The sequence below is a fragment of the Lontra canadensis genome, unplaced genomic scaffold (assembly GCF_010015895.1).
Source record: "Lontra canadensis isolate GAN:19392208 unplaced genomic scaffold, GSC_riverotter_1.0 scaffold4, whole genome shotgun sequence".
Lineage (NCBI taxonomy): Eukaryota > Metazoa > Chordata > Mammalia > Carnivora > Mustelidae > Lontra > Lontra canadensis.
In genome coordinates this window covers 15,843,784-15,871,410 of record NW_022630998.1, presented here as the reverse complement: position 1 = coordinate 15,871,410, position 27,627 = coordinate 15,843,784, and the positions used below count along the sequence as shown (strand labels likewise).

Below are 27,627 nucleotides of genomic sequence, written 5' to 3'. Positions count from 1 at the left end.
AATTTGGAATTTTCAACAAATGTTTTTATCATAACTAGCTATTTGTTCAGGGATAAAAGATGGTTCTCGTCTTCCTTATGTGTGTCAAAGCTATGTAATTATAGATGATTTAAAAATGAAATCATAAATGCAACACATTTTATACATTGCATATTATACATTCAGTACTTAGTATTATGGTTTTGGAAAGAAACATAATGCCAATCAAAATGTAAAATGTGTTATTATTTTATATATCACAAGGTGACTCCTAGAAACTTATTCTGGATATGCACACAAAAAAATTGGGCAACACTGAAATGTACTCACAGAATTTTTCATTATATCCAAAATTTGGAATTGACCTAAATGACCATCAGTAGCAAATTTTTTTTTTTTGGAAAGTGTGTGGGTATAAATGAAGATTTATTTACTAATTTTGGAACATGAGCTGGAGCAACAGGGACCTTCAGATTTCTACAGGAGCCAAAGTGCCGGCAGGTGCCCTTTCTCTTCCTCTCTCCTAATTCAGATAGCAGGAACCTGTCCTGATATTTCATCTATCTTGCTAGTACTATAAGTCCCACCCCATGTTGCCCCTCACCCTCATGCATCCAACCCACCAGCCTCAGCAGGCTCCGTCCAAAGTGGCTCCTACCCTGACATACCCTGCAAGCAACCTTTGCAGAAACCTGCTCCACCTTAAAGTGACTCCTGCCCTGTGGAGGGGAAAATAAATACACATACCAGTGCCCCTGCAGTTCTCGCAGCCAGGACTCTTAGCTGGCTGCACAGGGAGAAAGACATGCCATTCTGTGTGCCTATAGCTGTGGCAGAGAGGTGGATTATAGACACCTAGTCGGACTCCTGGCCTCCCTCACATAGCGCCTGTAGCAGTCTCAGCCTCTCAACAAGACTGAACCAAACCAGCCCAGGGCACACAGAGCAGGAAACTGGGTCAGAGCAGCCAACAGGGCTAAAGGTAACCATGAATCAGTCACAACAGCAGGGTGCGCAGAACCCATACAAGAGATACCCTAGATGTCTGGTTCTGGTGACCAACGGGGTTTGCGCTAACGGGACCATAACACCTCCCCTACACTGGGCCACTACTTTCAAGACCAGGAGATGTAGCTGACCTCCATAATACATACAAACAAACAGAGTTCATAAAAATAAGGAGAAAGAGGAATCTGTCTCAAATGAAAGTTCCCACAGTATCACAGCAAAAGATCTAAATGAAACAGAAATAAGCAATACACCTGATAAAGAATTCAAAGTAATCATCATAAAGATACTCACTGCACTTGAAAAAAGATTTAATGAACTCAGTGAGAATTTCAACAAAGAGGTGGAAAATATAAAAAAGAATCAGAACTAAAGAATTCAATAACTGAAATGAAAAAAAAATACACTGGAGGGAACCAACAGATTAGAGGGTATAGAAAAATGAATCAGCAATCTGGAAGACTTTTAGAAAGCTTTTAGAATGCATTGGAATTTAAGCAGTCATCAACTCTATTATAGACTGGTATACACATAAAATGTTATATATGAACTTAACAATAACAACAAATCAGAAACCTAGAATAGATACCCAAAAAAATAAAAAGAAAGGAATCTAAGTATAGCACTAAAGGAAACCATCAAGCCACAAGGGAAAAGAGCAGGAAGAGAAGAAAGGAACAGATAGGAATTGCAAAGGAACCAGAAAATAATTAACAAAATGGCAGCAAGTACATACCTATCAATAATTACTTTAACCCTTCATGGACTAAATGCTCCAATCAAAAGATACAGGGTGACTAAATATATTAAAAAAAATCTATATGCTGCCTACAAGAGAGTCATTTTAGACCCAAAGACACCTGTAGATTGAAATTGAGGGGATGAAGAACCATTTATTATGCTAATAGACATCAAAAGAAAGCTGGAGTAACCATATTTATATCAGACAAACTAGATTTTAAAACAAAGACTGTAATAAGAGATTAGTAAGGAAGCTATATCTAATAAAGCCATCTATCCAGAAAGATCTAACAATTGTAAATATTTATACCCCAAATTTGGGAGCAGTCAAATATATAATCAATTAATAAGAGACTGAAAGAAATTTATTGATAATAATAAAGAGATTGTAGGGGACTTTAATACCCCACTCACAGCAATGGACAGATCATCTAAGCAGAGTATCAACAAGGAAACATGGACTTTGAATAACACACTGGACCAGATGGACTTAACAGATATATTCAGAGCATTTCATTCTAAAGCAGTAGAATGCACATTCTTTTGGAATAAAACATTGAATCTGTTCCAATCTGGAATATTCTCCATATTAGATCACATCCTGAGTCACAAATCAGGCCTCAACTGATACAAAAATACTGAGATCATACCACGCATATTTTCAGACCACAACACTATGAGACTTGAAGTCAACCACAAGGAAAAATTTGGAAGGAACACAAATACATAGAGATTAAAGAACATACTACTAGAGAATGAATGGGTCAACCAGGAATTAAAAAGGAATTTTAAAAATGCATGGAGGCGATTTGAAATAAAACATGATAATCCAAACCCTCAGGGTGCAGTAAAAGTGGTCCTAAGAGGGAAGTATATAGCAATACAGGTCTTCTTCAAAAAGCAAGAAAACCCTCAAATACACAACCTAAACTAAACTTACACCTGAAGGTGCTGGAAAAAGAAGAGCAAATATAGCCTAAACCCAACAGGAGAAGAGAAGTAATAAAGATTAGAGCAGAAATCAATGAAATAGAAACCAAAAGAACAGTAGAACAGATCATGAAACTAGGAGCTGATTCTTTGAAAGAATTAACAGATTGATAAATTCCTAGACAGACTTATGAAAAAGAAAAGAGAAAGGACCCAAATAAACAAAACCATGAATGAAAGAGGAGAGATCACAAACAACAATGCAAACAATTATAAGAGAATATATAAGCAATTATATGCCAAAAAATTCAGCAATCTAGAAGAAATGGATGCATTCCTAGAGACGTATAAAGTACCAAACCGAAACAGAAGTGGAAAACCTAAGCAAACCCATAACCAACAAGGAAATTGAATTACTAATCAAAAATCTCCCAAAACAAGAGTTCGGGGGCAGATGGCTTCCCCAGGGGAATTCTACCAAACATTTAAAGAAGAATCAATATCAATTTTCTGAAACTCTTCCAAAAAATAGAAATGGAAGGAAAACTTTCAAGTTCATTCTATGAGGCCAGCATTACCTTGATCCCAAAACCAGACAAAGACCCCACCAAAAAAAGCATTACAGATCACTATCCTTGATGAGCATGGAGCCAAAAATTCTCAATAAGATACTAGCTAATCACATCCAACTGTACATTAAAAGGATTCACCACAACCAAGTGCGATTTATACCTGGGCTGCAAGGTTGGTTCAACATCTGTGAATCAATCAACATAATACACCATATTAATAAAATAAAGGGTAAGAGCCATGCGATCCTCTGAATAGATGCAGAAAAAGCACCTGACAAAATACAACATCTTTTCTTGATTAAAAACTCTTCACAGTATAGGGCTGGAGGGAACATACCTCAACATCATAAAGGCCACGTATGAAAGACCCACAGCCAATATCATTCTCAATGGGGAAAAACCGAGAGCTTTTTGCCCAAGGTCAGGAGCTTGACAGGGATGTCCACTATCATCAACTGTTGTTCAATATAGTACTGGACGTCCTAGTCTCAGCAACCAAACAAAAAAAAGTAAAAGGCATCCAAACTGTCAAAGAAGTCCAACTTCCACTCTTCTCAGACAACATGATACTCTATGTAGAAAACCTGAAAGACTCCACCAAAAAGTTGTTAGGACTGGCACAGGAATTCATCAGTGTTACAAGGGATAATCAATGCACAGAAGTCTGGTTGCTTTCTATACACCAACAATGATGCAGCAGCAAGAGAAATCAAGGAATCCATCCCATTTACAATTGCACCAAAAACCATAAGATACCTAAAACTAAACCTAACTGAAGAGATAAAAGATCTGTACATCAGGATAAAAAGCTTTTGCACAGCAAAGGAAACAATCAACAAAACTAAAAGGCAATCTATGGTATGGAAGAAGATATTTGCAAATGACCTATCAGACAAAAGGCCAGTATCCAAAATGTATAAAGAATTTACCAAACTCAACATCCCCAAAATAAATAATCCAATCAAGAAATGGTCAGAAGACCCTAAAGAAGATATATGGTTAACCAACACATGAAAAATTGTTCAACATTACTTAGTATCAAGGAAATACAAATCAGAAGCACAATGAGATACCACCTCACAAGGGTCTGAGTGGATGACTTTAACAGCACAGGAAACAACAAGTGTAGGTGAGGATGTGAAGAAAGGGGAACCCTCTTACATTGTTGATGGGGATGCAAACTGGTGCAGCCACTCTGAAAAAGTTAAAAATAGAATACCTATGACCAAGTGATTGCACTACTGGTATTTATCCAAAGGATACAAATATAGTGATTCGAAGGGACATATGCACCCCATTGTTTGTAGTAGCAATGTCTACAATATCCAAAATAGGGAAAGAGCCCAGATGTCCACTGATAGATGGATGGATCACTTTTATCCATTATATATAGAAACACACACACACACACAATGGACTATTACTCAGCCACAAAAAGAATGAAACCTTAACAGTTACAATGACATGGATGGAACTAGACTATATTATGCTAAGCAAAATAAGTCAGAGAAATACCATATGATTTCACTCATATGTGGAATTTAAGAAACAAAACAGATGAACATAGGGGAAAAGAAAGAAAAATAAATAAGATGAAAACAGAGAGGGAAGCAAAACATAAGGGAGTCTTAACAATAGGAAACAAAATAAGGATTGCTAGAGGAGCCAACATAGACACACTAGATGAAATGGGTAAATTAAACAGACCAATTACTAGTAATGAAATTGAATTAATAATATAGACACTCCAATAAACAAAAACCCTGGACAGGACCAAATGGTTTCATAGTTGAATTTCACCAAAGATTTAGAGAAGAGTTAATACCCCTTCTTTTCAAACTATTCCAAACAATAGAAGAGGAAAGAAAAATTCCCAAATTCACTTTAGAGGACAGCATTACCTTGACACCAAAACCAGACCAAAAAACTATCAAGAAAAACAAAACAAACTACGGCCAATCTCAGATTGACATAGATGCAAAAATCCTCAACAAAATATCAACAAACCATATTGAACAATACATTAAAAAAATCATTCACTCTTATCAAGTGGGACTTAGTCTAGGAATGCAAGAGTGGTTCTATATTTCTATAATTAATCAGTGTTATACATCACATTATTAAAAGAAAGGATAAATTATATGATCATCTTATAGATGCAGAAAAAGCATTTCACAAAATACAACATGTGTTCATGATAAAAACTCTCAACAAAGGGGGTTAAGAATGAATATACCTCCATATACCAAAGGCCATATATGAAATAAACATGGCTAACTTCATACTCAGTGGTGAAAAACTGAAGGAATTTCCTCTAAGATCAGGAATAAAACAAAGTTGTCAACTCTCACCACTTCTATTCAAATAGTAGTGGAAGTCCTAACTATAGCAATTGGATAAGAAAAAGAAATACAAGGCATCCAAGTTGGAAGGAAGGAGTAAAACCCACTGTCTGCAGATGACATAATAATATGTATATAAAACCCTAATCTCTGCCAAAAACAACAAACAAACATCAGATAAATAAATTCAGTAAATTTTCAGGATTTTGTATATTGATATACAATAATCTGTTGCATTTCTATGCACTAGTAATGAAATAGCAGAAAGGGAAATTGAGAAAACAATCTCATTTATAACTGCACTGAAAAGAATAAAATACCTAGAAATTAATTTAACCAAGGAGGTGAAAGACCCATACTCTGAAAATTATAAAATAATAATGAAGAAGTTTAAGACAACACAAATAAATGAAAAGGCATACCCATGCTCATGGATTGGAAGAATTAATTCTAAAATGTCCATATTACCCAAAACAATCTACAAATTTAATGAAATCCTTATCAAAATACCCGTAACACTTTTTTTTTACAGGCCTGGAAGAAATACACAAATTTGTAGGGAACCACAGAAGACCTCAAAGAGCCAAAGCAATCCCAAGAAAGAGCAAAGCTGGAATCATCACACTTGCAGATTTTATGATATACTACAGTCCATAGTAATCAAAACATTATGGTATAATTTTGGCATAAAAACAGACACATATATAATAGAACAGAAAAGAGAGGTCAGAAATATACCCATACCTATATGGTCAGTTAAAAAGAGGCACGAATATACAATGGGGAAAAGACAGTCTTTTCAATAATGATGTTGGGAAAACCCCCAGTTTTCCCAACATTCCCAAGTTAGACAAATAAAGACAAATACTATATGATTTCACTTAAATATGGAAGCTAAAAAAAACCATTTTCTTATACCATACACAAAAATAAACTAAAAGTGGATAAATGTGACCTAAATGTGAAAAATAAAACCACAGAAGCCCCTAAAGAAAAAATTGTCAGTAATCTCTTGGACATTGTCTTTAGCAACATGTTTATGGATATGGCTCCTCGGGCAAGGGAAACAAAAGCAAAGATAAATTACTGGAAGGGCACCTGGGTGGCTCAGTTGGTTAAGCCTCCCAGCTCTTGATTTCAGCTCAGGTCATAATCTCAGGGTTCTGAGATAAAGCCCTGCCTTGGGTTCTGTGCCGGGTGTGGAGCCTGCTTAAGGTTCCCTCTTCTCTCTCTCCTTCTCTAACAAATAAATAAAAAATACATAAACTATTGGAACATACAGATAGCCAACTGACAAATGGAAAAAATGCTTGACATCACTAATAATCAGGGATATGCAAATCAAAACCACAAGGAGATATTACCTCACACCAATCTGAATAGCTAGTATCAAAATATATACAAGAAATAGTAATGTTGGAGAGGGGATGGAAAAAAGGGAACCCTTGTGCACTGTTAGTAGGAATGTAGATTTGTGCATCTACTCTGGAAAACAATATGGAGGTTTTTCAAAAAAATTAATAATAGAAATACCATGTGATCCAGTAATTGCACTATTGGGAATTTACCCAAAGAAAACAGAAACACTAATTTGAAAAGATGCATATACCCCTATGTTTATTCCAGCATTATTTACAATAACCAAGACATAGAAGGAAACCTGGTGCCAGCTGATAGATGAATGGATAAAGGGGTATGCGCTTACAAACACACACAGAATGGAGTATTACTCAGGAATAAGTAAGACTGAGCTCTTGAAATCTTGACATCTGTGCCACACAGATGGACCTAGAGTATGTTATGCTAAGTAAAATAAGTCAGACAAATAAAGACAAATACTATATGGTTTCACTTATATGTGGAATCTAAAAAACCAATCAACCAAATGAACAAAAGCCAAAAACAAACTTATGTACAGAGAACAAACTAGAGGGTTTGCTAGAGAGGAGATAGGAAGGGTCATGAGTGAAAAAGATAAAGGGGATTAAAAGGTACTTTCAGTTATAGAATAAGTAAGTCATGGAGATGATAAGTACCATGTAGGGAATATAGTCAATAATATTCAGTAACATTGTATGGTGACAGAGGGCATCTACTCTTACCGTGAGCACTGAATAATGTATGGAATTGTCAACTCATTATGTTGTGTCAGTGCAACTAATATAACATTGTATGTTTACACTTCAATTAAAAAATATAAAGAAAAAGAAAATGAAACTAAGAGTATCCCCTGTTATTGTGAAAAGTTATTTTATTACAGATGCAGTAAGCTTAGTTTTATATCATAGCCAAAGTCAATTCTAACTTGACATTTGCCATTTCCAATTTAGAATAAAATACCTATTTTGTATTATCTGGTTGGAGCTAAGTTAAAGTTCATCATTCTAGTCAAAATGATATAGAAAATAATCTCACTTTGGACACTATAATCACAGTTTCCCCATGATATATTTACTCTCAGAACAATATTCTAATTAAAGAACTAAAAAATACTGAAAAATATAACAAATCAGTAATCAGTGTCATTAAACAATCAAACCATTATTCATCATATCATAAAAATATAAGTTGAACATTTAATGTTTTTTGAATATTTATTGTTTTTATAATGAGGAATGTAGAACATGGTAAAATATATTCATCTCAAGTCATAAAATCATTCATGATCAAATTAAGATTAAATATTTGCTGGTATAGATTCAAAATTCCTTAGTATTATACTTCTAATGCAGTAAGATATTTTTAGAGTGCTATTAGTGGTATGATTAATGGTTAATTCAAATTCCGTAATTCAAAGAACTTGAAAATAGCATAAATATTTTGTGAATCCTTTAAACCAATACATGTTCAGATATATGTTTGTTCAGACATTCTGTAGTTCTGAGACATTTTATAAAATATTGTGATTCTTTGCTCAACAACAAAAACCAATATTTGTGGGCTTATCAACATTTACATATTTTATATAGAATAAATGTACTTTAATGATATTTGATTAAAATATAGAATATTAAAAAGAAATATATATATATTTTAATGTAAAATATAACTGATGTATCTTCACAGACTTTAGATAAAGTTACTGCAAATTTGTGTATCAGAGTGCTGACACAATTATTTGAAAAGTGAGCTACCATGAACAGCCACGTAATATATGTAACTGAAAATGTTACTTAAGGCAATGGGAAAATATGATAGCATTACAAGGAAAAATTCAGCAAAATTTCTTTAGGATAACATCCTCATAATTTCTCTTATTTCTACATTTCAAAGGTTAAGAATATTATCAGTAGGCTTAGAGGCAGTCATACAGAAGAACCATAACGAAATCATTAACTCGTATCTGTATGCCAACTCTGTTACAAGCTTCTAATTAGGTGGTCATACTGAAGGAGATAAAATGCCCATGGACTATTGTGATAAGTAAAGATGACAGACAAGTAAATAATTTCAGTATAATTTTATGAACCTTAGGACAGATTTGACTATAGGTTTTTATGACAGTACATCAAAGTGTACTTTTTGTGAAGAAAGGAAATAATGATCGAAGCTGTCTGAAGTCAGTCATCCTCGAAACTGAGCCTTAAAGTTGAATGGGAATTGGTCATGTGAAACTGGAAGGAGTTGATTCCCCACAGATGGACCAACATATGCAATATTACAAAGACATAGTTCAGAAAGGTAAAGATGTGTGCATGTCTAGGCATGATGTCCAGGAAGGGAGAGGGCAATAGAAAAGTCTGAAAAAGTAGACATGTTAAGATCTTAGGGGTCATGCTCGTAACCACAGCTCAGAAATTGCCATTGTGTTAAACTCTGAAACTCCAACTTTTTCCTGGCTATATGCCAGTTGTGTCAGATAACCAGATCTTATAGCCATGTGGAAAAAAACTGAACATAATTTCATACTAGAGTGCCAGCCTGCGACAGCTGCCCTTAAAAATATATGAAAATATGAGGCCAAGAACCATATCCGGGCCAAAGCCCAGAGGCCACAACAGCTAACTGGCAGTTCTACTAAACCACCCAGAGCACTATCCCATGATCGGAGGAGTACCGCTCTCTTATCTGAATTTTATGGCTCAAAGAGCTTCTGGTACATTTAGGAGGTAGATTCCCCAATGCAGATGGGGAATGGTCTTTTTCCTCAAGACCACAAGGAAGGAAGAAAGTTTTTTTCCCCTGGTCTCTCAAGCCAAGAGAAAAGGGGTTATGAAATCATTCAGATAGTTAAGTATTTGTGTCAGGAGATTTGACAGGATGAAATATCCATATGACAAAAGTCATCAGAAAAAAATAATTATCTAAAAAGGGGCAAAACAAACACAAATATTTTGGAGGCAAGTCCTTTTGATATTAAAACAGTGATCAAAAATATACAATAATAGTTTAAAGTAATGTACTTGATTTTTTTACTATTGATTTATAGTTACAGACTAAGTAAAATTTCTTCCTGTAGATTTTTATACTGTAATGATACAAAGAATTTCTATCTGCTGGAACAGATTTGCTCTAAAGATTTATGGCCTGTTGAACATTAACCAGTTTTATATTTAACCCAACAATGTTATATTAATATTTCTTTGTTAAATTGACTATAAATAATTTGGCTTCTCAGATACCTATTGAACCAATCATAATAACTTAATTTTCCCCTCATTAATTAATGGGCTAAATAAGATCTTATATATTTGCTTACTTTATGTTTGCATTAAATTTATGATTTTACCTTTTTGAAATGTGCAGTTTTTGAAGGCTATGGCTAGAACTGCCTATTTGGTGACAGAATAAAAAGGGATAACTGTCACAATTATCTATCCTCCCCCCACTCAGGGTGTGGGAAGAGAGATAACCTCATCATAGATTTTTCTCTCACAGCTACTGCCTGGAGAGTCAACATGATTTTGTCATAGAGTTGTGCACAGTGTTTTGCCAAAGCCTTCTGTAATAATGGGTTAAATAAAACATATGACGTATGTTCATTTATATTAACTTGAGAATAAAGTTTTATTTTTGGTAATTATACTTTCATAGTTTTGAGTGGGTGAGGAAGTGTATCATGTAAAGTCTTTAAGTCTAAACAAGACTTTGTAGACTCCCAGAAAGTACTCCAATTAAAACCAGAGCTATACCCTCATTGTCTGTTTTCCTGCCTCATTTAGTCCAGATTTTTTTTACTTTGACTTTGTTTCGGTTTTTCTAGTTTGAAAACTTATTCCCCATTGGTGCCAGTGGTCTCTGCCGGTAAAACATGACAAAGGATTAGGTAAGGATGGAAGAATACATTTTAAAACTAGCAATTTTTTTTTTCCCTCTAGGTAAAGCCATTAAAACAATTTTCTGCCTGGTAGCAAGAGAAATACCTGTCTTGTTTATCATTGCATCCCAAATGTCTGTCAAAGAGTCTTGCAAAAAATAGGCATTCATTCAATAAATACTTGGTTAGTAAGTAATATTGTTGCTTGTGTGAGTGTTAGTTTCTTCCTTGCTGCGTTTATTAGTGATGTTTCTGCCCATTAACTGCACCCTTCCCTGCCTTGGTCTTCCACCTGAGTTCTGGCAACCTGTATGTTTAAGTAGGAGGATTAACTCTCAAAATTCCATGCTATGTGCCCAGACTGAGCTCTTATATCCTATTTCATGCCAGGCACTCACCTCAAAATGGCAAAATAGCTTTGGGTAAATATTATATTTTAGTAAGATCAAGAAAAATTAGTTAAAGATAGTTATAGATATTTTGTTTTTCTGACAGGTTCTTATCTAAACCTGGATATAGTTACGTTTAATCTCCGGATTAGAAATGTAGATAGACCAATTTGTTTCAACATTGCTGGAATCAACGGAGCTGTTAGAAAACTGGCAAGATCTCTAATATACTGTTTCCATCATACAATAATGTTTTTGTGCAAATTAATATGGGGTCAGAAAAGAATTAATTAGCAAAAACGACAAAATACAGTCTTAAGCCTGGTAACTATTATAAAATTTCTGGCTCTTTGTTCTATGTCCTAAAATCCTGGTAGTATCCTTTGAAACTTTTTTTCTTTAATTATAAATCTAAGTCTTCCCTAAATGCTTACTCCTTGAAATCCTGACACTCTAATATTAAGTTTCTCAAAAGTTGACAAACCATTCAAAGAGGTGTTTTCCGTGATAGTATAGGTCTATACTTCTGTTAAGATGTATCCCAGGACTCAAATGGGAAAAAATATCTTAAAGCACTTCTTCTCATCCAAGCATATCTCTCACTTAATATTTACTTAAGCCACTTTCTTGATAAGGCAAGATGGTGTTAACTAAAATAATGTGCTCCAAGAAGATTAAATGAACAACCATTTACAGTAAAAACACTACTGCTTCCTATACAGATAGAATTCACAATGTCAGAAGTACTCTAATGAGGTAGAAGCAAAGTCATCTACACCTAAAAACATTCTAACTCTTTAAAATCTGCATATCAAAAGTGAACTTTCTACTTTCTGCCTCAAAGCTATTCTTCTTTTTTAGACTGTGTTCCAAAAAAATGTCTTTAAAACTCATTCAAGTCCTGGGAGAGATTAATGAGTTTTCTTACACATTTGTTCTAAAATTCTCCCTGCAAGTTATAATCAGAATGCTCTTTTTAAAACCCAAACTCTACTGTATCAATTTAGAATATGATGTTGCAGTGAGTTCTTTAAGATATTTAAATAGGTCAAGGTGGCACTGGAAACAGGAATCTAAAACAATGACAAATAGGTTGAAAGAGACTGATTAAGAACTTGTTAAGACAAATAATATGCACCCCGAAAAAATCAAGAGAACAATTAAATGGCAATTTAAGCAAATAAACAGTACTATAAAAATTTTTGGCAAAATCTTTCGAGCAAAATGTCTTGAAATTTATTTCAGCCAGAACAGACAGCCATTGATAAGTTTGGTGGAAACAAGGGTGACATGAGTATGCACCATTTTTGGGACATGACATAATTCCCGAATATCACTAATCAAGTTTACATAAGCCAATAAAAGTGCATTTTGATTTTGGCTTATACTGATGTAACATAAAGAATAATACATAAATCAGTGTGATATACCACGTTTAAAAAATGAAGGCTAAAAACCAATATGATCATCTCGATAGATGCAGAAGAAGCAGGTGATAAAATTTAACATCCATTTATGATAAAAACTCAATGAAGTGTACACAAAGGGAACCTTGACATATTATATAGGTCATATATAGCAAGCTCCCAGCTAAAATACTAAATAATAAAAACTTGAAAACTTTTTCTCTAAGATAAGGAACAAGACAAGGTTGTCCACTCCTACCACTTTTATTCAATATAGTATTAGAAGTCTTAGCCAGAGCAATTAAGCAAGACAAAGAAATAAAAACTATTCAAGTAGGAAAGGGAAAGTAAAATTATAACTGTATGCAGATACATGGTATTATATAGAGTAAACCCTAAAGATTCCACCAAAAATATTGTTAGAACTAATAAATGCAGTAAAGTTGTAGGATACAAAATCAATACATAAACAATTGTTGCATTTCTGTACACTAACAATCAGAACTATCAGAAAGAGAAATTAAGGAAACAACCTAATTTATAATTGCATCAAAAAGAACCAAATATTTAGAAATAAAGTTAGCCAAGGAGATGGAAGACCTGTACATTGAAAACTGCAAGACACTGATGAGAAAAATTGAAAAAGATAAATAAAAAGATATCCTATGGTTATCAATTGGAAAAATTATCACCCACATGTTATATCTCATTAATATTACCATATTACCCAAAGAAATCTACAGATTAAATTTAATCTGTATCAAAATTCCAATGACATTTTTCACAATAACAGAATCAACAATCCTAAGACTTGTAGGAAGCCACAAGAGACCCTGAACAGTCAAAGCAATCTTGACAAAAACAAAAACCAAAAAACAAAAACAAAAAGCCGGAAACATCATACTTCCTAATTTCAAACTACGAAACAAAGGTATAGTAGTCAAAGCAGTATCACATTGGCATTAAAAATTGACACACAGTTCAGTGGAACAGAATAGACAGTCCAGAAATAAACCTATGCATCAGTAGTCAGCAAACTACAAAGGAGCCAAAAGAATACAAAATGGGGAAAAGACAGTCTCTACAGTAAATGGTGCTGAGAAAACAGGACCACTATCTTTCACCATACACAAAACAAACTCTCAAAGTGGTTTAAATGAACACAAAACCTGAAACCTTAAAACTTCTAAAAGAAAACATACACTGTAAGGACGTTGGTATCAGTGATGATGACCGGTTGGTGATGATTTTTTAGGTGTGAAATCAAAGGAAAGGCAACAAAAGCAAAAATTATCAAGTGGGGCTACATCAAACTAAAAATCTTTCTGCACAGCAAAGGAAACCATCAACAAAATGGAAAGGCAACCTATGCAGTGGAAGAAAATATTTGCAAATTATATCTAATAAGGTGTTAATATCCAAAATACATTAAAAAATTACACATCAATAGAGGAAAAATAACCTGATTAAAAAATGGGCAGAGGTGGGGTGCCTGGGTGGCTCAGTCAGTTAAGTGTCTGGCTCTCGATTTTGGTTCAGGTTATGATCTTGCAGTCATGAGACTGAGCCACAATCGAGCCCTGTATTGAGCTCTGTGCTAGGTATGGAGTCTATTTGAGATTCTCTCTCCCTTTGCTCCTCTCCACACCAAGCTCACACTCTTTCAAAAAAAAAAAAAAAAAAAAAAGGACAATTTTCCAAAGAGGACATAGAAATAGGCAACAGGTGTATGGAAAGATGCTGCTTAACATCACTAATTACCAGGAAGAGGGAAATCAAAACCACAATGAGATCTCCCCTCACACCTGTTCGGATGGCTATTACCAAAAAGACAAAAAATAACAAATGTTGAAGAGGATGTGGAAAAAAGGGAACCCTTGTGCACTGCTGAGGGAATGTAAATTGGTGCAGCCACTATGGAATTGTGTGGAGTTTCCTTTAAAAATTAGAATGACCGTATGATCCAGCAATTCCACTTCTGTGTATTTATCTGAAGGAAATGAAAACACTAACTCAAAAAAATATAGGGACTTCCATATGTATTGCTACATTATTTACAAAAGCCAAGACATGGAAACAACCTAAGTGTCCATCAATGGATGAATGGATAAAAAATGTGATATATATTTATAAGGGACCTTACATACCTAAGCCCAGATGTAATTGAGTATTATTCATCCATAAAAATAGAAAATCCTGGGGCGCCTGGGTGGCTCAGTGGGTTAAGCCTCTGCTTTTGGCTCAGGTCATGATCTCAGGGTCCTGGGACTGAGTCCCGCATCGGGCTTTCTGCTCAGCACGGAGCCTGCTTCCCCCTTTCTCTCTCTGCCTGCCTCTCTGCCTACTTGTGATTGCTCTCTGTCTAATAAATAAGTAAAATTTAAAAAAAAATCCTGCCGTTTCTGATAATATAGATGGGCCTTGATGACTTTATGCTAAGTGAAGTAAGTCAGACAGAGAAAAAACAAATACTCTTAAGATCTCACTTATATTTGGAATATAAAACAAAACAAAGCAAAACAAAACACCTCATAGATATACAGAAAAGACTGGTGGCTGCCAGAGGATAGGAATGAGGAGTAGACAGTATGGATGGAAAGGGTCAAAAAGTACAAACTTCTAATTATAAAATAAATGTTATGGATATAATGTACAACATGTTGTCTATAGTTGATACTGTATTGTATATTTGAAAGTCCCTATAAAAGTAAATTTTGGAAGTTCTCATCACAAGAAAAAATTTTGTAACTGTATTGTGATGGATGTTAACTAGACTTGCTGTGATTATTTCACATATATACAACTGTTAAATCACTGTTTTATATCCCTGAAACTAATATGCTAATTATTACACAATAAAAAAAACAGCAATACATATACTGATTTGGACTCATCCATTTTATATCATCTTTATTCTATAGTTTTAAAGTAAGTTAATGAAAAACTAGGTTATATTTTTTAAGAGATTAAGTGTATATAGTAATCTAAGTGTAATTACTTTATAATCCCTTTAAATTAAACCATCCTCATTTGATAAAAAATTAATTCTATAATTTTATATATATATATATTTAATAGTAAACTGGATACCCCTTACCCTATGAAAAGGCTTATATTCCATACTCCATGGTAATGATTTTAACTTAAATTCAACCAACACAAAGTGACAGACTCTACTACCTCATAATCGTTAAACTCTGAAGGAAACATTTTGAGTGACAATATTAAAAATTATTTTTGTTTTTAAATGGAAAGCCCTTTCCAAATTGGGTGATCATCCCCAAACAAATCTAGGACGTATTATTTGACAAGATTTTAAAGCCTAAATTTTTAAACTGTCATTGGAGGAAATAAGTATGCATAAATTTTCAACGTTCTAAAAGGTGAATTAATTCCTATCTTGTCATTTATTCTGAGGATTTTCTATGTTAAGAAAATTGTTTTGGGGTGCCTGGGTGGCTCAGTTGGTTAAGCATCTGCCTCCCAGGTGATCTTAAGGTTTTGGAGTCTTGGGCTCCAGCCCAGCCCAGCTCCGTACTGGGCTCCCGGCTCAGTGGGGAGCCTGCTTCTCCTTTACCCCCTACCTGTGGTCTCTTTCTTTGTCAGTAAGTAAAATCTTAAAAAAAAAGAAAATTGTTTTACCATAAGTTTACAAGTTATATATATTAGTAGTAGAATTATTTCTTGGGTTTTCCTCATTCTATAGGTTTAATTAAGAACACAGACGTGGATGGAACTGGAAGGTATTATGCTGAGTGAAATAAGTCCATCAGAGAAAGACAGTTATCATATGGCTTCACTCATATGTGAAATACAAAGAGAGGGAAAACAGAAGGGGAGGTCATCAGAGAGGGAGAAAGACCATGAGAGACTCTTAATCCATAGGAAACAAACAGGGTTGTTGGAGGGGAAAGGGTCAGGGGATGGGGTAATTGGGTGATGAGCATTAAGGAGGGCACGTGATGTGAGGAGCAGTGGGTGTTATACACAACCGAGGAGTTATTGAACACTATATATGAAACTAATGATGTATCGTATGTTGGCTAATTGAATTTAAATTAAAAAATGAACATTAGATAATTACGTTGTCACCCAAAATAAGTACTTAAATTTGAAAAGGTTAGCAACATGTTTTACCCTCTGTCCTCTTTTTAATAAGGGTCCTTATTTCTAAGCATCCATGTTTTTATTTTCAGCATTTTAATTTGCACAAGCCACTAAGGGAGGTTTGTGGACAGAGAGATTGTGTCCTTTTACAATGTTGACACTATATTTTAAATTTTTAATGGAGGTTTGCAGTAACTCAGTTTGAAAATTAGAAGAAATCAACACTCACTCAAACTTGATCTTTCATTAGCTCTGTGGAAAGCCCAAGGATGTTTATAGTTGTCAATATACAGTTAAATTTTCCTATTTATCTACTCAAACAGTTCCAGAAAAGGTCAGATTGTATTTATAATAGTGGTTGGGCTGCTGTAGACATCTATCACTAGAGGTATAAAATAGTCTTTGTAATGATTTTACTGCAAGCCAAGAAGAACAATCAGAAATGTTAATTATGACAGAAAGAGCGAGTGCTGTTAGACAATAGGATTTAAAATGTCTTGGGATCCTAGTTTTACTTCAGGAAATATAAGAAAAGCAGGTGCACAAGGATGGTTTCCCCGAATGGATAATTGTATTTTTTTTCTTTTCTTTCATAAATATACCCATACCATAGTTGGTCAGACTAATCAATATTGAGACTAAACTTTTGTTTTGCAAATTCAACATTCTATTACTTTTAAACATTTGAATGTCTCAGAAAATTACATACACTAAGCTAGCCAGTGAGTACAACAGAAAAGCAATTGCCCGTTTTGTCTTTTTTTTTTTCCCCCCAACTTGGGCACCAGTCACACTTAGCCAATTAGCATGGGGTCTAATGTTAAGCAAAATGACACATTTCTTATGGCACAAGTTTTATAGACTAAATGAGGCTTTTGGACAAAGTGATTATCTGTGATACTGTAAACTTTAAACCTGACTGCATGGTTTCCTGTTTACTTTCTATATTGCTAAAAATTGAAAGTCTCATAACTTTCCTATTTCCCTGATCAAAACTAATTGAAAACATAAAAACTTATAAGTCAAACAAAAATCCTTTATTGCAGCAATGTAGTTCACTATTTGCAGTTTCTCTTATCTGTTTTAGAAAGAACATTTTCTACTTAATGTGACACTTGCCTAGGCAATACCAAAACTAAATGTAGTGTTTTCTTACATGCTAACAAATGACTCTAACAAATGAAAGAGATAAAGGACCACAAACTCGGAGAGACTCCATTACACCACAATACACTAGACCCTTACCAGACTTTAATAAAGACTATTTCCTAAACAACAAGCACTGGGACTTATTTTAATAAACCAAGTACAGGCTTATCAGGAAGTTTTGCTCTTAACCTTTAATTAGCTTAACTAAAATGAACCTCCCCCCTCTCTCCTTCTCTTTCTTGCTCTTAAAAATTCCTAATTCAATCACTTCTGTCATTGGCTTCCTTCTCTTGCAAATTAATACACTCAGCTTTGTGTGTATGTTTTGTGGTTGTTGCTCTTTGTTTCATTTTGTTCTCACCTTCAGTGTAAATTCTTACCTTACACTTCAGCAGTATGAGGGTACCACCGAGATTTCTTTAGGAGTCTCACTTACAAGTACTATGACACTTGTCGACATAAAGTTAAACCTTAGCTTTCATGGGAGCTTTTTTGCTCAGATTAGTTTTCCGGTGGTCCCACACCATGAGTGAGTCATAGAAAATTACCATCTCCTGTGAGAGTTTGTTTTAATTCTCTAAAGGACTTTTAATTTTTCCCATAAAATTTCATTTTTTAAAAAAGATTTTATGCATTTATCTGAAATAGAGAGAGAGGGGGAAAGCATGTATATGGGTGAGTTGGGTGTTGCTAAGGGAAAGGGAGAAGCAGACTCTATGCTGAGCAAGGAGCCTGAAGTGTGACTTCATGTGGGGCTTGGTCCCAGGACCCTGAGATCATAACCTGAGCTGAAGGCAGACATTTAACTGTCAAAGCCAACCAGATACCCCTAAAATTTCAGTTTTGACTTGTTGTCTACTGTGATTTGGGGGGAGAAGAGAGGCTATTGCAGCCTTTTTCAGGATTTGTGGTTTTCATCTGCAAAGGACAACGCTTCTGTGTCTATTCTATGCCAAGCTTTAAACAGTTAGATCCTCCTCCCTCATTGGAATCCATTTTAATTTGAATTATGGTTAGCCTTTTCAGTTGCTTATAAAATGTGTCATTATGTGTATATTCTAGGAATATCTACCCAACACATAAGCTATAATACAAAATGGGAGTACATTAATACACCGGATTATAAAGTTTTACAGAATATTCAGAAGCTCTAATGTTAATTGGTTTACAGAGACTCTGAATACTTACAGATTTCTAGAACAATGTTTGGCTTTCTAAAGAACATTTTGCTGTTTAGACAGCAGTTTTAAAAAGGGGGTTTATCTTTGTTTAGTTGGTTATAAAATTAAAAGTAATGAAGCTTTTTCATTATCATGTTCAGTTCATGTTTTTAAATAAAGTGTTAATATGATTTTACAAGTACAAAAAGGGAAAATTTTTATATGTTTCAAATAAAATGAATCACTTAAATTTGATAATATGATTTTGCCCAGGTTTTACCAGAGTATAAAAATGTAAGTGTGATCTGTTTTGTATAATATTTACTTTACTATCCTACAGAAAACATAATTAATGAAAACTTCCTATTCTTGATAACAAGTTTACTGGCCTTAGGCTACTTTACTTTCAAAGATGTTTAAGAGTGACCTAAGATTATATTAACAATGAAAAATGTAAAATAGACATCTAATAAATTGAATTATAATATCCAGTATCTTCATAAAACAGATTATTTCTGGTAGCTTCAGACATGGTAAAACTTACATGAAACTAGAGTTTCCCTAATAAAATTACTGAGACCAAATGACATACTCTGTAGGATGGTTTTTAAATTGGCATTAAATCATTTGTTCTTTAGGGATGCCTTAAATCTAATTTCTGAGGTACCTATTTGGAATTGATACTTGAGAGATTTTATTGATTGAGTAGTTTTAATTAAAACAAATAAAATAAAAGTCCTAAGATGGAGAGCAAAAGCATTTTGACTTATACAATAGTTACTATATTTTTTCTTACATCTTAACTACTTTGTTCTTTTTTTAATTTATTTTAACAATTATCTATTTTTTATTGTAGTAATAACACTTACCATGAGATCCGTGTTTTCAATAATGTATTGGGTGTACAATATAGTACTGTTTAACAATAGACACAATGTTGTATAGTTTGTCTCTAGAACTTACTCCTCTTGTATAAGTAAAACTTTAGACCCAAAAAACAGCAAGTTCCCAACTCCTGTTGGGAGCCATGAGGCCTGATCGAGGGCATTGCCCCACTAGGTTAAGGTTTGAACTAATGTAGGCTTAACCCTCCCGAGGGAGTGATAGCCCTGCAGTTGACTGCTGAGGGCAGGAGAGCCCCACAGATAAGCATGGTCTGTTAGTCTCTTGCCTTTTCCCCTGATCCCCGTATCTCTCCCAAATAAAGAGCCCCTTGCTAGTCTGCTGCAAACATCTCTCAGGCTTATGGGCTGGAGCAACTCCAAGGAGATGAATTATTCTGTACCCAGGACAATGGAGAACTTTAAATGTGGACCGCAACAGACGGGTCCTACCTAAGTTGATGTTTGTCCAAGGCTTTCACAAACCGAGCCATTAAAATACACCCTGCCTCCTGCAAAGGGAACATCTCTCATTCCTACTTCTCCCCTATATACTTAGTTTCTTCAGAAAACTTCTCGTTTTCCATTAACCTATCTCTTGTTTTCCCGCAGTTCTTTACTATCTAGTTTATCCCTAAAGCTCCTCGTTTTCCATTAACCTATACCTTGTTTTACTGCAGACCCCAAAATAAGTTACCAAAAAGCACATATTTGTGCTACCTCCCATGGCTTTCTGAGGGACATGATTACTCAAGAAGCAACACCCTATCCCCCATGACTGGCTATAGGCTGTACCCTTGATGGCTTAACTAAAATAACATGTGGTGAACAAAGAGAAATTATCCGATGAGAGCTTGTAACCCCCTACCCCAATTAAACTGCCTATATAAGCAGCTCAATAATCAGAATAAAGATGGAGATGCCTGACTACCAACCAGAACTCGCTGTGTGGCTCTTCCATTCATCTCACCGACGCCACCCCTCCTTTGGGGACACCTGTACCTGTTGAGGCTGGACCGCAACAGGACCGGCCAACTCCTCTCCCCCAGACCCTGAAAATCACCATTCCACTATCTATGACTCTGACTCCTTTAGGTACCGCATATAAGTGGAATTTTGCAGTATTTACCCTTCTGTGATTGGCTAATTTCATGGACCATAATGTCCTCCAGGTTAATACATGTTGTTGCATATGGCAGGATTTTCTTGATTTTTAAGACTGAACAATATTCTCATTGTATGTATATATCAAAAATTCTTTAGCCAAGCAGTTGTTGAAGAACCTCTAGTTTGTTGCCATTTGCTGGATACTATGGATAATGCAGTGAACCGGAGAGCGCGTAAGTCTCTTTGATAACCCCAATTTCAATTCTTTTGGGTCTATATCCAAAACTGAGATTACTGGCTCAAAGGGTAGTTCTGTTTTTAATCTTTTGAGGGAACCCCATACTATTTTTCATAGTAGCTACACCATTTTACATTCCCACCAACAGAGCACAAGTGTTCCCTTTTCTTTACATCTTTACCAACTCTTGTTATCTCTTGTCTTTTTGATAGTAACCATCCTAACAGGTGTGAGCTGATCTCATTATGGTTTTGATTTGTGATTCCCTCATGATTGGTAGCACTATCTCATGATTATTTTAATTTATAATCCTCTAATTGCATATGATAAAGAGTATCTTTTCTTTTTTTAAATATTTAATACTTATTTTTATGTTCAAGGGCACGAATGGTGATGAGTACGGGGTATTATACACAACTAGTGAATTGTTGAACACTACATCAAAAATTAATGATGTATTATATGTTGGCTAGATGAGTATTTTTTCATGAGCTTATTTCTCATCTATAGATCTTCTTTAATGACATATCTGTTCAGGTCTTTTATTTACTTATTAATTGGTTTATTCATTTTTTTCACTCTTCATTTTATAGCATTCTTTGTGATTTGGGATAATTGTCTTTTGTCAGTATATCTTTTGCAAATATTTTCTCCCAGCCTGTGGCTTGTCTTCTCATTAACTTGTATCCATTTCTAACCTTCATTAAAGCTGAGAATACTAGACGCATGTGTGAATCATTGTTATATCAAGACTTGGCCAAGTGTCTGCTCATTCTAGAATATTAGTGTCAGATATGGTTCAATTCTAATCCCATATCTTCTACTTACTAAACGTATAACCTTCAGATTTTACTGTTTAACCTACAGATTTACTACTTAACCTTTTAACATTATCTCATCAAATGGTTTTTAATGACATGAAATAGCACATGTGTTATTAAAGCTCTGTCAGAACATAAAGAATATATGCAGATACACTAAACAAATGGTACAGTATTACAAGAACACATGAGGAATTCATTAAATAGTGCAGTCTTAGCAGGTGCTCAGTCAGAGCTCATAGAGACTGCAGTTCTCTTCAGGAACTATACAATCATTCAGGATACAGTACAGCCATGTGGCCATGGTTCCTTTATTGCTCTCATAGCAACAGCTGTACATTATTTGCTATTCTAGTGCTTCTCCTTCATCCTCTGTATTGTTCAGCTTTGGATCTTGCCACTGCCTGTATTCTATTTCTGCATGTTTTATGCAAAACTCTTCAAGACAGACCTGATTGGTTTGAAGAACTCATATACCGGTACTATTATTAAGCTCTGGACTCACCTATGGTTGGATGGCTTTGGGCTAGATATCCTTTCCATGCCCACTCAGCTGTTGCAAGAATGACTGAGGGCACCTGGGTGGCTCAGTTGGTTAAGAATGACTGAGCCTGTACTCAGCTTCTCAAGGAAAAAAAATACTGTGATTTAAAAAAAAAAAAAACAAAAACAACTTACTATTGATATATATAGGTGTGTGTGTGTGTGTGTGTGTGTGTGTGTGTGTATGAATTTCAAATACATAAAATTTACATACAAAATGTACTATTATTTTATACCATAATACCTCTTAATAAGTCGACCATACTGACTTTACATCTGAAATCAACAAACATGTCTCTTCCACAGGGGCTTTACTTTTTTCTGGGAACATTCTTTCTAGATATTTTTATAATTGATCTCATCTAGTAATTCCAGACTCAGCTTAAATATACTTCCTAAATCATTAGACTTTCTCCGGCCAAACGTCTAAGGTCACTTCCCACTCAATTAATAGGTTACCACGTTATCAAGTGAAATACCCTATCTAAAACTGATTTATTTTTCTCTTTGTTATTGTACGGGAATAGAAGCATCATTAAGGCCTGGAGTATGTCTGTTTCATCACCCTGAATCACTACAGCACCACACATTGGCTAGAGCAGATTAAATGCCTATTAGATGATTGGAATACACTAATGGTTTATGAGCAGACATTTAGGACAATTATTTCCCTCTAGCAGATAAGTATATCAAATACCTTGGCACTACACAATTATAGAAAGTGTTCATGACAAATGCTCCCCAAAATTTAATACATGAAAATGTCAAATATTTTTTAGTTTCCTGAGACAGGACTTCTATATATTCTGACAACGTGTAGAGGCTTTGTTTGCTATTTGGTTTTCCAAGCCTCTTGAATGCTTTCAAAACCCTGAAACTCTGCTAGTGTTGGATTGGGAGTATCTCACAAACCACTGCAGTGATTCTAGTCCCCAAAAGCGTAGATTCTATGCTCTGGGGAACATCAAAAAACAATAGTGTCTTTATTTTCTGAAATCTAGAGAGATCCGTTTCCTTTTCAAGTTCTCATAGCTTGCCACATGGGAACAGTTTACTGGATAAGGAAACCTCAAATTCCACAAAATAAAGAAACAGATATTAGTATTTTATTTTTTGTAGGGAAAGACAGTGACACAGGGTTGTTTTTCAGTATTTTTCATGACACTATTGATTAAATGATACCTACAATTCCTTATTATGCATATATAGTAAATACTGAAAAAATAAAAAAATAGAATGTGGGAAGGTACAGAAAGAAAGAAAAGAAATGTAGACAGTTAAACTTTGGTATTTTTTTCCCAGAGTTTTGACATTATTTTAATTATTAATTGCAAAAACATAAAATGTTATTTTATTCTTTCTAGTTTTCTCCGCTAACAGCAGACCTAAAATTTGAGATCACTTTATCACATTCGGTAACTTCCAAAGTAGACTCTAATTTATAAGAGTAGTTTACACAGGAAGATTCCTGAGAATACTCTTTTCACACAGCCACGATAAAGTCTTCCTGGCATAGTGCTTGGAGGGCTCTTTCTGTATTAATAAGTTTTGTGGCCAGAAATCTTGTTTTTATTCAAAGAAAAGAATATGAACAAAGCAAGTAATTTGTACAAAATTGTAACAAAATGTTCCCTTAAAATCTGAAGAAAACAGAAGTGCATGCAAACAAAAATGTGTAAACAGATTTGTAATAAATGTAATTTTTATTTGATATAAGGTCGTAATTTAAACAGATAAAAAGTAAGACCCTGTAGGGTGAAATATTTCTTGAAATAGTGTTGGCATGAATTTCAGGTGCTGGTAAAAGTGAAAAAGTAATTTTTAATATTATGCCTCTGGAATTAAATTTAAAATTGACTTTTTGCTATACTTAAATCAATTTTTATTATCTCTCTAATGTTATCATTTTGGAATTATAAAAAAGGGTATGAAGTGGGAATAAAAAGGATTAGTTTATATACATATATAATTCTTTTATTGGTTTATTTTTGAAGTAAATTGGGAAAGTATTTTGGAGCATTATCAATTGAGAATACAAATATAACAAAATCCATTCTGGGTAGTTTAGTAAAATATGTTAGGTTGTTCACAGATTGTCAGGGAGGGCCAGAAAGTAGGAACTATGCCAAAACACACTATTTAGCACCAATGACACTGTATCTGGGTACCAGCATTTCTGTTACTACAGTCAATGAAGAATCAGTTCTTCAATACCACACTGACAGAGCACAGAGAAGGGGCACCTGGGTGGTTCAGTGGGTTAAGCCTCTGCCTTTGGCTCAGGTCATGGTCCCAGTGTCCTAGGATCGAGCCCCACGTCGGGCTCTCTCTTCGGCAGGGAACCTGCTTCCTCCTCTCTCTTTCTACATGACCTAATTTATCTGTTACTATTTTATCCATAAGGATGCTTGGCACATAGTGAGAACTTAAAACATATGTATTAAATGAATAAAGAGATGAATAAGGTAAAAAGGATAAATTTAGGCAACATCAACAAATTGATAAAGAAAAACCATAAGTGTACATTTTTAAAATATGTTCTGACCTTAAAGTGACTGAAGAAACTCAGATAACAATCAAGATACTGTAGAGGACAGACTACTCAGCTTTAAATCCTGAAAGTAGGGAGGGTTGAAATTTAAGAAATTTGAGACAAGAGGATAGTTACATAACTGAAAATGTTTTTAAAAAAGATACACTGCAGAACAAGAAAAATTGATGTAGAAAAATCATTATTGAGATAGATCAGATTATTCTCAGTAAATCATTCCCTCACTGCTACCTATTATTGGAGAACCACTTCCTGACCCGCTGATATTTGGCCAAGTAATGGCTCTGAGGATATGAGTAGACATAGAGTGGGCCTGTTTAGAAACTAGGCCTAATGAGATTTTTGAGAGATTCTGCATGTCCTTTATCAGCCTGTGATTCTTGCCTTAGAAATCTATGACCCAATATTCAGAGCTCCATTAGTCTGGATCCCAAAATGAGATACAAAGTGCAAATCCTCCACAGCCAACTGGCCCTCAACAGCCAGAAGCAGAGTTGTTGCCACCAAACTCAGATACATGAACGAAGCTTATCATCGTACCATAGTTTCATGTGGGTGGTTATATACTACTACAATGGCAAGAGCTGAACACATGAACATGAGTCATGGATCCATGTTCATGGACTGGAAGTATTAATATTGTTAAAATGTCCTTACTACCCAAAGCAATTGATAGATTGAATACAATCCCTATCAAAATGCCAATCACATTTTCACCGAACTACAACAGATAATACTAAAATCTGTAGGAAACCACAAAAGACACTGCAGAGCCAAAGCACTCTTGAGAAAGAACAAAGCTGAGAATATCACAATTCCAATTTTCATGATATAGTACAGAGCTATCATAAACAAAACAGTATGGTACTGGCAGAAAAAAAGACATACAAATAAATGAATCAGAAGAGGGGACCTCAATTATAAAGTCAATTAATATGTGACAAAAGAAGGAAGAATATATAATGGGGAAAAGCCATTCTCTCCAATAAATGGTGCTGGGAAACTAGACAGCTACGTGCCAATGAATGAATCTGAGCCACTTTTTTTATACCATGCACAATAATAACCTCAAAATGGATTAAAGATCTAAATGTGGTACCTGAAACCATAAAACTCCTAGAAGAGAGCACAGTCAATAATTTCTCTGATATTGGCTGTAGCACCATTTTTCAGGATATGTCTCCTCAGGCAAGGGACCAAAAGCAAAAATAAACTACTGGGACTACCCCATAATAGAAAGCTTTTGCACCGTGGAAAACCACTGGTTGATAAACCATCAATCAAATGAAAAGGCAACCTACTGAATGGGAAAAGGTATTTGTATATGATATATCCAGTAAGGGGTTAATATTTAAAATATCTAAAGAACTTATATAACTCAATACCAAAAACAAACAACAAATGGGCAGAGGACATGAACAGACACTTTTCCAAAGAAGACATACAGATGGTCAGTAGACACATAAAAAGATGCTCAACATCATTCATCTATCAGGGAAATGCAAATCAAAACCAAAAGGAGACTTACCTTACACCTGTCCAAATAGCTAGTATCAAAAGGACACAAAATAACAAGTGTTAGCAAGGATATGTAGTAAAAGGAAACTCTGTGCACTGTTGGGGGAATGTACACTGGTGCAGCCACTCTGGAAAGCCATACAGAGTTTTCTCAGAAAATTAAAAATAGAAATACCATGTGATCCAGTAATTCCACTACTTGGTATTTACCCAAAGAAAACAAAATCACTAATTTGAAGATATGTATGCACCCCTATGTTTACTGCAACAATAGCCACACTATGGAAGCAATCCAGGTGTCCACTGACAGATGAATAAAGATGTGGGGTATGTATATATATGTGTGTGTGTGTGTATGTGTGTATGTATGTATGTATATATGTGTGTGTATGTATACATAGACACACACATATGAGCAATATAACTCAGCCATGAAAATGAAAATAAATGAATCTTGTTCTTTGTGACAACATGGATAGACCTAGAAGGGTATTATGCTAAGGGAAAGAAGACAGAAAGACAAATGCTATATGATTGCACTATACATGGACTCTAAAACACAAATGAATGAGCAAAAAGCATAAAAAGGCCCATATGTATAGAGAACAAATTGATGGTTGCCAGGGAAGGCAGTAAGTGTGGGGAGATGGGCAAGATGCGTAAAAAGGAGTAGGAGATACAGGCTTCCAGTTAGGGAATGAATAAATCATGGGAATAAAATGTATGGCATAGGGAATATAGTCAAGAATACTGTAAGAGCATTGTATGGTGACAAATGGTAGCTACACTGGTGATCAGCATAGCATTTTGTATAAACTTGTTAAAACACTATGTTGTACACCTGAAACTAATGGAACATTTTCTGTCTACTATACATATATATATATATATATATATATATATATATATATATATATATAATACATAT

General features: G+C 34.7%; 1 long non-coding RNA gene across 3 annotated transcripts in view; it reads right to left on the bottom strand.

Annotated features, from left to right (window-relative positions):
* LOC116860038 overlaps positions 1-27,627 on the bottom strand; it is a 233,126-nt gene that overhangs the window by 14,637 nt on the left and 190,862 nt on the right. Inside the window, exon 2 of one of the 3 annotated variants that reach the window (XR_004381261.1) lies at positions 26,710-26,728. The exons of 1 other annotated variant lie outside the window; for it this stretch is intronic. This is a non-coding gene — a long non-coding RNA (uncharacterized LOC116860038). Of the gene's footprint in view, positions 1-26,709; positions 26,828-27,627 lie in introns of all 3 variants that reach the window. One more of the 3 variants, XR_004381260.1, reaches the window with a different exon arrangement.